General features: G+C 37.0%; 2 long non-coding RNA genes across 3 annotated transcripts; both read right to left on the bottom strand.

The window, feature by feature from the left end:
* Positions 1–3,541: 3,541 nt before the first annotated feature.
* Positions 3,542–6,527, bottom strand: LOC146234386 (uncharacterized). Of its 2 annotated transcripts, XR_014741666.1 has the most exons (5): positions 5,663–6,527; positions 4,753–4,803; positions 4,571–4,641; positions 3,829–3,931; positions 3,542–3,635 (listed from the first exon to the last, which is right to left on the bottom strand). It is a non-coding gene; the product is annotated as an uncharacterized LOC146234386 (long non-coding RNA). The 2 variants fall into 2 exon arrangements; XR_014741665.1 differs by lacking the exon at positions 4,753–4,803 and having other exon boundaries at positions 5,663–5,705.
* A 3,340-nt stretch (positions 6,528–9,867) lies between these two features.
* On the bottom strand, positions 9,868–13,819 carry LOC146234385 (uncharacterized). Its single transcript, XR_014741743.1, has 5 exons — positions 11,378–13,819; positions 11,144–11,267; positions 10,961–11,055; positions 10,733–10,846; positions 9,868–10,403 (listed from the first exon to the last, which is right to left on the bottom strand). It is a non-coding gene; the product is annotated as an uncharacterized LOC146234385 (long non-coding RNA).
* Positions 13,820–14,976: the final 1,157 nt, after the last annotated feature.

The following is a 14,976-nucleotide window of genomic DNA, read 5'->3' as shown; positions in this document are numbered from 1 at the left end:
TCATGAGATACAAATTTAATATAAAAGGAGTCAGACTGAATATTGTCAAGTTCTTCAGTAGATGACTCTATGGCTTTAAAATGACTTGCCAGCTCTTGTACAGACTCAATAAAAAAGCTATTAAAAACATTTGCAATGGACTCATTGCTATGGATAAAAGTATCACCTACTTTCAGACCGGTTATTTTGGGGTGCTTATGCTTGCTGGAGTTGGTTAGTTTGTTTATATGTTGCCACAGTTTTGAACTGTTACCATTGGCCTCTTCAATGAGTTTAGAGAAGTAATTGGTCTTGGCCTTTCGTAATTCAGACACTACTTTATTCCTCAGGCCTGTGAAGATAAGGTGGTCAGTATTGTTTTTTGTTATTAAAGACCTTTTAAGAGCAAGATCTCGCTTTTTAATGATCTGAAGGATATCACTGTTGACCCATGGAAGATATAATTTCTTGGGTCTGCTTTTCCAGGTTTGTGTGTATTTATCAATTAGATCACAAAGGGTTGAGACAAAGTTGTTGGCACTGTGGTTTAGATCTGGCTCTTTAGTTACCTTTTCCCAATTAATTTCACTCAAGTCATGTTCAAAGTCACCAACTTTTGACTTGGGAATTGCAGTTGTTAGGATTAGATTTTCTGTTTTGTTGTGGTGTACTAGGCGTTTTTTTGTTAGCTTTCATACCATCAGTGTCATATTATGATCTAAAGGCCAGTTATAAGATTATATGTTTTTGTTACCCGCTCTGGCCTGTTTGTAAATTGGATTTTTCATTGATGCCTGATGCTTAAGTTAGTGTTAATAATGTGGAAAACTTCAGGAAGTACATAAATTAATTATGAATGGTTGCTTTTAAGGTTAGTTCATGTGGAATGTTGGTGTATCTTGGTTTTGAATGTAAAAAAGTGAAATGGTGGTGACTGGTGATAGGAGTTTGATTGTTTAAAACGAAAGTCTTTGAAGATCTGTTGGAGAGAAAGGTAACCAATCATGAATGCAAAGTAGATAGTTCTGCGAGTTGATGTGTAAGGACAGACTGCTTGGAGGCAACAAAAAGAAAATACAGGAATGGGTGGATATCTGCCACCGTTCCATTTTTGTGTGGAGACATGATACAACAATATATGTGGGGCATAATATGAAATATTTGTTTACATATGAATTAATATATATTTGTTGACGTATTTAATGTGTTTATCCATCCCAATTAGATACAAATGTTATATGCTCCATACACAAAATGGAGCAATGGCAGAAATCGCCCATTTCTCTGGTCCTTTTGTTGGCTTCAAGCAGTCTGTCCTCACACCTTAACGAATTACCATTAGAACGAAAACAATAGAAAGGTTTTGAGGGGAATAACTATCTACTTTGCATTCGTGATTGGTTACCTTTCTGTCTGACAGAGCTGCAAAATACTTTGTTGTAAACAATCAGACTACTGTCACCAGTCACCATTATTTTTGTATAAATACATCATACAGCACAACATATTTTAGCAAAACAATTGTCTTCCTACCTTTTTTTAGATTATGCTATGTGTCATTTTCAAACGTGAAATGATATATGTTCCATGTTGGTTGTATTGGTAGAACCAGTTTTTTATGGTCTGGGCTTATCAGTGATAACTTTCTTTATGCCATCATGACATGCTTATTGCTCAGTGTTTAAGCAATGTAAAATTCACTATTTCTCAGAAATCCCTGTATGTTAATATCTAGGCCTACCTACAACTATGGACATGTTCGAATGTAAAACAAAGCATGGTAAATAGTTTTACATTAGACATATTTTTGAAATGTTATTTGTAATGTGTCTTTCACGTTTTTAAACGAACAACAAAGTGTTTTGGTTAGTTGTCAAACAACAAAGTGTTTTGTGCTTGGCGAATTTATAAGATAATTTGAGTGCAATGTTTTAAAATTGTCCAAATATCTTCCATAGGACCAGCAAATGTAGACATCTCGTGAACGTGATTGGTGTGAGCTTGGTCCCCTTAGTGTCGTGATGCGCATGCTGATATTTGCATGATATAAGTTACCAGTGGAGAGTCAAGAGTATCGTCATTTCATTGAAACCGCTGCAAAGACACTTCAAGAAAAAAAAAAGAACTTTGCAAGGTAAATTCTTATTGTATCTAATTAACAATTGTTAGTCAACGATAACTGTGCAAGTTTATTCTTTTGTTTAAAAGGTTTTCGATGTTGGTTTTAGCGGACTAAGCTTGAAACAACTTAGATTTCGCTTTACAAAAAGCGATTTTGTTATTCAAGTATTTTAGTAATTTGCTAATGTAGCCTACTGAAACTGACAATACCAGATGCATTTTGTAACGAAGTGAAAATATCCGCTAGTTATGTTTTTCCCTGAAGTATCTCCTAAAGGCTAACTGTAGTTGCAATGTTCAATTTTAAAGGTGATAAACTTCTCAAGCTTGTTTGGTAATTTGTAATATAGTGTTGATTATTAGAAGTCTTTGTACACTTAAAGGTTGACTGGGGAAAAGGCCTCTATTGATTATTTGGCAAATGTACAGATGTAAGTTTGTAAGTAACAGTTTATTCGGTAATTTATTTAGCATAACTTTAGCTTAAATGCTGTATTTGCAGCTTAACATAGAGTAATAGGCTATAGTGTGTTGGGTTATTGTTGTTATCATTTAGTCTAAATGAGAAGATGACTTGACGTTATTAAGAGCGTTTCTTAGGTTTCCTGTTTTTCCCAGCCAAATTCAATTGTGACTTGTAAGATGTGTAAGCAGGCGTCTGTTTGTAACTGTGGTTATATTGCATTGCTCTTTCAACCGTGAACTGAGACATTGCGTATATTTTTCAAAGATAATTCATAAATGAATTTATTAAGTAATGAAGTAAATTGTTTTAAATTAAATGTTATGTTTTAAATGGTGTTTTATTGGTGCTTATTACGTTCGAAATTGAGCTCCAGTAAAAAAGAAAAAAAAAGTTATTATTCCCAGCAAACACATTTACGTTGCCCTTACGTTGCCGCAACGTCACGCGATGACCAAACATACGTTGCCGCAACGTCTTTGGCGACGTTGCGGGACCGTCCATCTGTGGGGCGCCAGTAGGTTGCCGCAACGTGAAATCTTGTGACGTTGCCAGTCCGTAACCGCGACGTCGTGGCAACGTTATTTTCCGACGTTGCCAGTCCGTAACCGCAACCTCCTAGCAACGTAATTTTCCGACGTTGCCAGTCGGTAACCGCGACCTCCTAGCAACGTCATTTTCCGACGTTGCCAGTCTGTAACCGCGACCTCCTAGCAACGTTGTTTTGTGACGTTGCCAGTCCGTAACCGCGACCTCCTAGCAACGTAATTTTGTGACGTTGCCAGTCCGTAACTGCAACGTCAATTAAGAAACCTATATTTCTCAATTCTACTGCTTATATTGGGGCGGTTCATATGCAGACCTCATATGCCCAAAATGCTACTTGTTCTTGTATAATAGGCTACATGGTAGCCAACTTTAGGAGGACTATGTTTGTGTGATGTGTAGCCTAACTCAAGCATAAACAAGGCAGCATTTCCATGTAACATTCAGTCATTTTATTTCAAACAAAGTGCCAAACAATGAATTAAAATCTTCTGCCAGTCTCCACTACAGGTCCTGTCTGTTGGCCCTGACAATGAAGCACAAAATAAAGTTAGTGTCCTATCAACATAATTGCACGTGCAAAAGGGGCTATACAAGTTATAAAAAAAATCACATCTAGAATAATATACTTCATCAAAAAAAGATTATGGGATTCTAGTTTTTTGTCACATAGCCATGTGAAAGGTTGGATATGGAAGCTGCAATCATGATTCATTCACCTGGCTTGTTTTGAATGGGCTGCCGGGGCGTGTTTGAGTGTGTCCGCTATGAGGAGCTCCACAGCCTTCTCTCCTAGTCCCGTCTTCCACTTCATCACAGCATCTGCAATTAGAAGTCATGAACTTATTGTTAGCATCAATTTGAACGCTGCGTGTAAGTCATAGTTCACGGCATCTCAAAACACCTACCACTCTTTCGGAACTCCAGCACCTTAAGGCGCTCCTCAAGGTCTTGGAGTTCAGCCTGTGTTTGGGCCACCTGTAGGTCCATCACTGGCACCTCTTCAGCGTGTCTGCCCTGTTGTCACCTGAATAGGAGAGCCTCTCGCTGGTTCTCCTCCAATGTCTCCATCTTCTGGAACATAAATCAAATCAAATGTATTTGTAAAGCCCTTTTTACACGCAAGCATGTCACAGAGGGCTTCACATACGCCCATAGAACTGCCCCTCAACCAACCTAAACCCTCAAGGATGAGGGTTAAACTGTAATGTGTCTGTCAGTAAAGACAAGTAAAACAAGTTTACAAGAGTTAACATGATTGGCATACACTGTGGTTCTTCTAGATTAGTTGTAACATTGATGTAAATAACACGTTACCTTGAATGGTTGTATACAAAGCATTTGTAAGACAACTTTTGTTGTTTTGTATCCCCCCTGCCACGATCAGAACAACTTAAGTATGCCTTACAATGAGTTGGCAATGCTATTGAGAAGCTTTGAGTGTCTTATATTTGCACTTGCCTGGCTGCCAGCTGTTTTCCTGGACCCCATATGGGTTCTCCTCCACCAGACCAGAGTTGACACCTAGGGGTCTGGTGATGCAAAAGTTTTAAGTCATGCTTTTGCTTCAAAACATAGCCTTTAGGGTTGCCATGGTTCATACAATTATTGTCACTGTTAAAAACGGTCATTCATTACTTTACCATAATTTCCCAGTGACACAGTGCTAAGCCGTGTGACGGTGGTAGGATACTCTGTACAGAAATGAAAGTGGAATGTAGTTTAAGTACATAGTATTAGCATTTTGAAATGGATATAAAAAGGAGTAACATCGCACATGTGTGGTCGTTCGAAAGCAGGGCCCCACAGCGTAGCGTCACACATGTGTGATTCTGAACATTACAACCGACTATTTTCCGATAGATAAACAATGTGACAAACGCTATAGTATGGCTTCAAAATGTACAATTAGTAGGCTAACAAGTAACACTAGCAGGTAGGAGCATTGCTAGGAGTATTATGCTAGGTTGCTAGGTAACGGAAGCTAATTAAAGCTACCTAGCTGCCGTTTTGGAAAAAACTCACTCGTGGAAGCGTCGGAAATATTTAGAACTCACGCACCTTAAGGTTAAAACGAATAAACGTATCCAAAAACAGATGTCATTTACAAATTGGAAGAATTAGTGACATGATACTTTTATAGACGCCATTCATGACCGACTGATCAAAACGTGATCAGACACGCGCTAGCGCCACAGTCTTCCAGGGCTAGCGTTAAATAAACTATTTTCGGACAAGGTTTTTTCTAACAGTTCTGACCGTTTATTTTCACTGATTCTTTTGTGGGTGATTTGTGAGACGCTAAACTTTGATGTATGTATTTTCAGTATCTAAACATAACTTTCTGGAGGGTTTAGCCTTACCTCTACAGTACATTATACTTTACTACTAGCTACAGTAGTAGCTAGCGAAATCCTAACGTAAACAATGTGAATCTGAAACAGATAACCAGGCTAAATAGCCTAAATTTCAAACCTATATGTAATAGCATGCTCCATCCAATTTCAGAAAATATGTTTATACATTTAAATCTATTTCTGTAAAGAAACTCACCTTTGAAGTAGCTAATTTCCAGTTTCCAGAAATCCATGCGTTCAGTTGGAATCCCTGCAAACTCTTTTCTGAAATCCCAGTTTCAGAGATGCGTTGAAATGGGCATGCGCAAAGTTGTTGCTTAGGGGCAGACTGAGCACACCTAGGTTTGCTAAGGAAGAATTGTAATATTCTGTGATGACTTGTCTTTGGAAATTAAACTTAAGAATCGCTTGCCTTTTGGTCACATTTAACAATTTTGTATTACAAAATTATTGCAGCTCAAATTTGCATTGTGTGTCATACAGCTTTGGTGTGCTGGACAAAGAATGTTTGCTTAATCATGTTACACATCACACATTGATTGCTTTTGTACATGTAAAGAATGAAAGACTTATATTTTAATATAGGCCTAAGGCTAAGAATATAAGAATTATATTCCAAATTCAGTCTTTTATTGATTAAAGCTATGTTCCTGCATATTAGAAAATTGATGACCATGCTGGGGCTGAGCTGCACATGAATTACATACATTGTCTACATTTATAAGTGCTGGGTGCAACATTTAATATTGTGTGATTGAAATTCATGTAGACTATTGCTACATTACAAACGTGTCAGAACTGAGAGCAGTCCAGTGTGATCTCTCCATGGATAAACCACTGCACTCGAGATCCGTTGTCCTGCGACCAAAGAGCGACTTCGGCAACTTAACCCATGGTACCAAAATGAATGTATCCAGCCGACCAAGGGACAACGTCACGGCAACGTTGTCCACGGGACCAAAATAACAGTATCCAACCGACCAAGGTACGACATCGCGGCAACGTTGTCCACGGGACCAAAATTAACGTAACCAGCCGACCAAGGTACAACGTCGCGGCAACGTTGTCCATGGGACCAAAAAATTACGTAACCAGCCGACCAAGGTACAACGTCGCGGCAACGTTGCCCACGGACCTAAAAATAACGTAACCAGCCAACCAAGGTACAACGTCGCGGCAACGTTACCCACGGACCTAAAAATGACGTTAACAGCCGACCAAGGTAGAACGTCGCGGCAACGTTGTCCATGGGACCTAAAAATGACGTTACCAGCCGACCAAGGTACGACGTCGCGACAACGTTGCCCACAGGTCTAAAAATAACGTAACCAGCCGACCAAGGTACGACGTCGCAGCAACGTTGCCAACAGGTCTAAAAATAACGTAACCAGCCGACCAAGGTACGACGTCGCGGCAACGTTGTCCATGGGACTAACTGGCAACATTCCCTTTATAACGTTGCTACGACGTTACCAACTGAGTACCTACTGGCAACGTTGCCGCAACGTCATGTGTTAGCTGGGTTGCTCCATCGTAAATTGGGTCTTTTGTAGGAAATACACATCTACAAATGCCTTCAATGTTAGCTGTTGCAATTGTTAATTCGTGTATAATTTAGTCATGAATTGTGTTTTGTTTTTTTTGATCATCATGACAACAGCAAAGAAAAGCAAGCTTGAAGCTGAGGGTTTCATTCACCGGGTGTCTGAAGTAAAGGCACTTCGAAGAAATACTTTACTGCATTACTTCAAGAAGCTACTAAAACTACCAACATGGTCATCTTTACGCCACAGAAACATAATTGGTTTGTGTGTGCTGAAAAAGACAGGCAAGTAACTTGTAAACACTTAATTTGGTTTGTTAACATAGTAAACACAGATATTGTTAGAATGACACCTTTTTTTAACTGACTATCTTGCTGTTTAACATGTTTGTTTTCAATTGACTATGTTGCTATTTAACATGTTTGTTTTCCCTTAATCACACATGTTTTTTCGACTTCTTTATCTTTCCATTTAAAGGAGCCCAGTTAAACTTCGAGACATAATGATGGCTCCATCACGCCAGAATGAAGGGCAGCAAGATATTTTGGTCAATGAAAGATGTCAGCTCACATGTGTGCGGAACTTGGGATTCTGTTTTGACCAGTTACGTCAAACGGAGCAGCAGACAAAATCAATAATGGACATCCTTACTGAAGCTAGGGAGCATCAAATAGTGAGTACATTTCACTGCTTAATAATGTTTAAAACATAACAGTGCTTTCCTTTTATCATAGTTATAACCTATGCTGTTGTTTCAGTGTTATCTTTGAAAAAGTGACTATTACTTTTCTATAGACCATTCTTCTGAAAAGTAGCTGTTATTTGGATGCAATGTCTGTCAAACAATGAGTTCTTTTAAATAACATGTTTTCCCAATGTCTTATGTGTGCGCAGGTAAATGTGCTGGTGAAAGTAATGGAGCAGAGAAGCAAGGGCCAAGCAACAACCAGGAAGCACAAACTGATGGATAAGACAGAATATGCTGTCTCTGACAAGACTGCATCAATGATGTTGACTGTTTGGGGCAATGATACACTGCTGATACACAAGTGGTATCACTTTTCAGACGTTTGTGTGCGTTCCTTTGACAGCAAACTTGTGCTAACCACCACTCCTCGAACCACTTTTAATGTTGCTGAAGATGCAGGGGAAGCTTCACCAGCAGTAAGAAATGATGCAGAGCTCACAGTGGGAGAAATTCTTCAGATGGAAGTAACATCCAATTACTTGTGTCCTCAGCGCCATGCACTCCCAAATGTGAACAGTGCCACCTTAATGACAAGGTGTGAGCGGTGCAGTAAATACTGTAAAAACAGCATATTAACGAGTTTGCTGTTGGGTAAAATTGTTGTTCAAGACGAAAAAAATAACCAGCTGGAATTCATTGTTAATGACAAATTACTTCGGTCACTAGTAACAGTTGACGCAAATGTTTCAAATGCAAGTGATCACATTCTACAGAATGTCATGCAGCATGACAAAATGGAAATCGTAGCTCGAGGTAAACATGCAATTTCTGTTTCTTTCTATGAAGATCAGGCAAAGCCCAGTACAAGTGCTCAGTTAGGTGAACAGGAAACTCAAGAAATGGTTTTTCTTAATCAGGAAACGTCCTTTTTGATACACTCACCAGATAGCCCAGACAGCTTTGAGATTTAAAATCTGTTTGAGCCCAGTGTAAACTTGCTGTTTTAGTCCTATTTCAATAGTTAAGAATCAAGAAATCATTCTATTCAAATGGTCAGCTTTGCATAGGTTGTTAAATCATTGTAAATCTTGTATACTGCAGTTTTACTGCAAAGTTTCTTATAGAAATTGTTATAATAATTATGCTGTTTGAAAGCACCTTTTTACTAAGTGAAGTAACTGTGAGATCACTCAAAAAATATTTGCTAAGCAATGATACTATGATACTGTTGGTGTCTTTAAGTTTTTTGGAACTTAATCCACAAATTGCTAAATGTTTAAATGTTGTTCAAGTAGGTTTCATGTTTGAATGTAAATGAAAACTTAGGAAATGTGGCTTAATTTCCTTTGTCACTGGTTGACAACTGTCAAACTACAATATAAGAATTGGCTAACAAATGATACTCTACCTTTGTAGTTTATTACTAGTCTTACTATTTTTTCAATTGTAATCAATGTTTAATTATTTTCAACTTATGTTTCCTGTAGAAAATGTACCTGTAATTGGTCATGTTACTTAATATTGTTATTTACTGAGTGAGAAATTAAAAGATTACTAAAGAAATTTAGTTGTTGAGCATTGTTATTGAAGTTTGTGTTAACTCAATATGTAGAGTTTGAATCCCTTGTGTTGCTTGCTTTTTGGAGCAGGGACCAGGCATTTACAATTTGATGGACATTACTTATGCTTATTTTATGCAGGTCTTGGAGACATCAACTAAAACTGGATATTTTTGGCGGCGCGGGTTATTGCCTCAAGGAAACTGGAAACTGAATTGTTAATATTTTATTGGCATGACTGGCAATTTTTGCCATCACTGGCTACAGTGGAAGTTCCCTACTACACTTGGCACAGAGCTAGTAACTTTGCAAATCTTTATTTCACTGATAACTCAAAAGAGAAAAAATACAATATAACACTCTTAAGCCTGTGTTTTACCAGTATATCAATAAGGGAACTGGTTAGTGGAGTTGAGTTGTTTAGTTGGAAAAGCCTTTAAAAATCTGACATATACAAAAACAGCATACTATTAAGCAGAGTGAAGGGCTTGCCTCTCGTCTAGTAATGGAATTAGTTTTAAACAGGGGCAATAGGCAGTTGTGTAAGAATACAAGTATTTTATTTGGTAAAGGTATACATTTGACATACTAACAAAGAAAATTGCATTGAAAACTTTTATCAATATTGAATAAGGGAAGTGGTGTTAACATTTTTTAAGTGGGAATTTAGAAATAGAAACATTTCATATGTTATTTCTTCAAGGTAGCTTGTTGTATATATAGCTAAGATAACAATAAATAATATATGCACAAATGCAGAAACACATTATAATATTATAATAAACTGAAAATAAGAACAAAAGTGGGGAAAAATAGTGCAAGGATTGTAAAATGTATTTGCAGTGTTAAATTTGTGTAGTGGGTGTCTTTATACATATTGTATGCCGGCACAATATAGAACAAAATGTGATGTACTGTATGCTGCAATTGTGTAATGTGTAATATTGAGTGCAATACAATTCTCATGTGTGACTTTGGATTGTTATGAATTAGAAAGGTGCATAAACATGGTCCATAAACATCCTTTTGAAACTTCAGGTAGCCACAGACTTCTATGGTATCTGTACATCCAGTTGTTGATGTTGTATCCAGTGGTCCAGAGTCTTCATTGAGTTATGCTTCACATTTTAAATTATTGTAGTTAGCCTGTGTGGAAACACAAAATCGACAAACATGTATATGTTTATTAACAAAATATTGAATAAATTAAACATTAAAAGGTGCATTTGTGACATTTGCATGTGTTACAAATATGTTGTTGACAATAAGCAGTGTATAGGTGAATTAGTTTAAGCACATATGTGATCATGTGTTTGTTTAAATATATATGTTGTACATGTTGTACTGTACAATATTTTGTGTATAGGATTACTAGGTACTATTAAGCTGTAACTACATGTTTTGTCTTCACATTGGTATGTTTACAGTGTATGTATTGTGAAATCTAAAGAAAAATAAATAGTATATATATTTACCACAAGGTAAAAAGGAGGAGGGTCTTATCAGCCAGCGTTCAGGAGACATCTTAGTTGTCAATATAGTACTAATAGATTCTCAGGGTATTCAGCGAGAATATCTGGACTAGGCTCCTGTAATCATACATAAATATTTAGTTGATGCAATAAAAGAATGAAGGTAGAACATACATTTTGCCCCAAGAGAAGCTAATTGTTAATTGTAAGTACGTAGGTATAAAAACATACTTTTTAGTGCAGTTGTTTTAGTGTTGCCATACTGAAATTGCTGCATGATGAAACCATTGGTACTTCCACAAGGCTTAAAGGCTTGAAGTGGGTAGCTGAAAAGCATTAACATTTTATGACAATCATGTTTACAATGTGACCTTTATTACAATAAAAACATGGACAATTTGTAATATATGTTACCTGATGTAGTAGTGGTGGCGGAAGAGTTTTCAGTGTTGGATGGTTGAATGAAATCCAACATTTCAAAGCAGAAGGATTTCAGCAAGAAGATATCAATGCTGGGTTTGATATCTGGACATGGCTCCTTTAGTGATAGGTAAATATATGTGTTAATGCAGTGAAACAGTGAAACAATGTCGAAAGAAAATACATTTCTGCCCCAGAGAGAATAATTATGTAATTGTAAATTCCTACCTTGTAATTGAAGTTGTTTTAGTCTTGCCAAACCAAGATTGATGAATGATGGAAACAGTGATAAGTCCACATGGTTTGAAGATTCGAGGTGATTGCTGAAAAACTAAAAGTGAAAATTGGATGAGTGTGATGTGTACAACATAAGCTTTAGTACAGTAAAAACATATGAAATGTGTAATTTACATTACCTGATGTGGTACTTGAGTTTTCAGATGTTGGGTGGTTGAATGTAGTCCAACATTTTAAGCACAAGGATTAGTGTGCTGATGAGAAAAGTATTGCACAGCATTGTGTGTGTGTGTGTGTGTGTGTGTGTTGCCAGAAGGCTGGGAAAGATAATTACAGAATGATATTTAAATATCAACAGAAGTACAAAACATGTCGTTATGACTTTTGTTTTAACAAGTATTGTTAAGCAGATAATGTGTAGTAACTTTATGTGAATTAGTATAGCATTATGATGTTGGTTTACTTAAGCTATGACTTGTGTTTTAACAAGCATTGTTTAGCAGATAATGTGTAGTTACTTTATGTGAATTAGTATAGCATTATGATGACTATAATATGTTGATAACAATTCAAGCGATAATTGAAATTGGACATCTTTTGTGTATACATGGTCTATTATTGTGTTAGCATCAGTGGTCGAAAAGTCAACTAATTGAATGTAATGATGTTGTTCGAAAACGGTTTGTATTGTTTTAGAAGTAAGAAGATTTTCATTAAAGTCCCCCAAAATAATTTTCGCTCCTGGGAAAGTTTCTATTTCGGCAATAAGATGTAATAAATGTTCTTTGAATAAATCAACTTGGTATGTTTGGGGCCTGTATACAACAGCAGCAATTAATTGAAATTGTGGAACGTGGAAGACTAATGATTCTAGATTTGTATTACATGGTGTGTTGACTTCGATGTTCTGATCTGTTTGACAATATATTCCAACACCACCATTTGCCTGAAGTTTTAAAGTATTGGTGATATTATTTATTGGACTGTAACAATTGAAACGTGTGTTGTTGTAGAACGTGAAGTTAGGTAAAAGTAAATGATCAGTTGGGAAATTTGGTCGAAGCCATGTTTCGGCAACACAAATGAATTGTGATTTCAAAATACTGTTGTTTGCTTGCATGTTTTTAAAATGTGCATTGAGACTTTGAATGTTATGAAAAGCAATTGTGAATAATGGAGTGGTTGAAGGTGAGTTTTCGGAGATGAATGTTGGCATTGTTGCAAGAACATCTTTGATATTACTGTTGCAATAAATCTTTGACTCTTTCAAGTCTTCAATTACTAAGCCTGACAGAGAAGAGACACGACTTAAAGCAACGTAAGCTTGTCCTGGTGAAAATATTTTTTCCAAGTTTACCACTGCACTGTTAACTGTTAAACCTTGAACTTTGTGTACGGTACAAGCCCAGGCTAATTGTAATGGGTACTGCCGCCGTATTCCACCATTGTTTGAGACTCTGTCTTCTACGGGTTTAATGATTGTGATGTTTCGATGAGTATTATTTGGTGTAGTTATTTTAGCTCTTTGCAGTTGTCCAATTTTGCCATCGTCAAATTCAACATGTATTACAGAGGGAAAGTATTTGTCTGTATCAAACACGATTTGGAAAACTGTCCCGAAAGCACCATTAACAAGTCCATCTAAAACATCAATGTTTTTAGTCAGCATGATGCAAGCTTGTATTCCCATATTGACACTTGGCTTAAGACAAGTATTAAAAACTTTGCTGTGGTGGCCATTCTTTCTTTCCATACGTCCTGTTTTTGGATTCCGCTCAAAGTCTTGTGCTTCAATAATTATAGCATTTGGGCAAATTGAATTGAGCATTTCAGAGTTATAACAGTAAACTTGTTTATTTGTTGCAAAAATGTGCAATACATTCAAGACTTCTCCTGTTTCGCATTGTTTCAATATCTCAACGTCTGCAGGCAACATAGGAGTTGATTTTTCATGGACACGTATGCGATTCAGCAGCTCAGCAAAAGTAGAATCTTTTTGTCTCACAACTTGTGTCAAATTTGCAATTTCAAAGTGATCGTTCCAAATGTTTAGTACTGGCTGATCACTGTACAGAGGTTTTCCTTTCACAGGTGGTAACTGGTAAAAATCTCCAACAGCAACAATGCTAACTTTTCCAAACAAAGAATGATCTCCGCACTGTTTGATTTGTCTTAGTCTTCCGTGAATGTATGCAAACAGTCTGGTGTCTACCATTGATATTTCATCAATGATCAACAATTGTAAATTGGAAAGTTTTGCTCTTAAAGAGTTGATCTTTTCCTCACCTAACGGCTGGTAAGGTAATCGCACATCTGTGCCAATACAAAAAGTATTGTGTATTGTAGCAGCATTAATATTATATGCAGCAACGCCTGTAGGAGCTGTTAATAGCACTGTAGTTTCATCAGGGTTTGTACATACTTGCGCTAGAATTCGTGACAACTCATAATGTATGGCTTTTATCAAATGGCTTTTTCCGGTACCTGCTCCACCAGTGACAAAAAGGTGTATTGGTTGTGGTTTTTGTCCCCATATTGTTTCTAAACTCCACTGACGTAGTTTGTAAAATATGCGTGCTTGCTCATCATTTAAAGATCTCATTATGTCCCATGCTGCTTCTTTAGTCATAAATGTTTTTCTAACTTCTATGTTACCCGTCATAGGCAAAGTTTCTGTCAAGTCTGGAATATTTTCAGAAATGGGCTGTAAATAATTTTCATCATGAATTATGTCCTGTGATTGTAAACACTGAAGCCGTTCCATTTCAGATTGCGGACAAATCTGTGCCCATGCATCATCCAAATCACCCTGTTGTTCCATGACAAGTTGAGCATCATCCAGTTTGTCAGAATTTTGTTCATACAAAGACCTATTATTCTCAATAATTTCTTTAACTGTGTCTATGTTATCACTGAAATCACGTATAATTCCAACATTGTAAAACTCTTCGAATGATACAAAAGGATGTGGTTTCAATTGACAGTCTTCATAGTGGGGCAAAAACAATTGGAGCTGGCTATGATGGTATTTTTCTGGGTCTTTTGTGGGTGACAGTCTTGCATATCTAATAACAGCTGGTTCTGTGCGCAACCTTTTTTTAATGTAACCATATTTGTCCTGAAGTTGAACGACAGATTCGCTTGGATTAGCTGGGACTTCACTTAGACTCAAGACTCGATATTCTGAGCAAAACGTGGCAAGGCACATATTTTGGAACAGTGGTGCTTGTGGTCTATGTTTATACCTGTCTACTACACTTGTCATCCATATAGTGTTTTGTTCATTGTTGTCATTTAGTTTTCTGTCTCGCAATACACTCAAAGGTAAACTCATGCGCATAGGTTGTTCTCCTGTTGGTATGAAAGTTACTTTGCGTGAGCATTCTTTTAAATGCATTCCAGTCAGTCTATATACTGCTTCTTGTGCAGACACTTCTCTATTATGAAGGTAAACACTGCCAAGTGATTTGAATGCAGCTTTGGCATCCAGATTGCCTTTAGTTCCTTCTTTTTGTGCACAATCTAGTAACAATCCCATTTCTCTCTCTGCTTTGGATATATATGAAATAATGTACACTACACAAGAATAT

This window comes from Hypomesus nipponensis, chromosome 23 (assembly GCF_054491055.1).
Source record: "Hypomesus nipponensis isolate SF chromosome 23, ASM5449105v1, whole genome shotgun sequence".
Classification (NCBI taxonomy): domain Eukaryota; kingdom Metazoa; phylum Chordata; class Actinopteri; order Osmeriformes; family Osmeridae; genus Hypomesus; species Hypomesus nipponensis.
The sequence above is the reverse complement of the archived record's forward strand: the minus strand, read 5'-3'. Positions and strand labels throughout refer to the sequence as shown.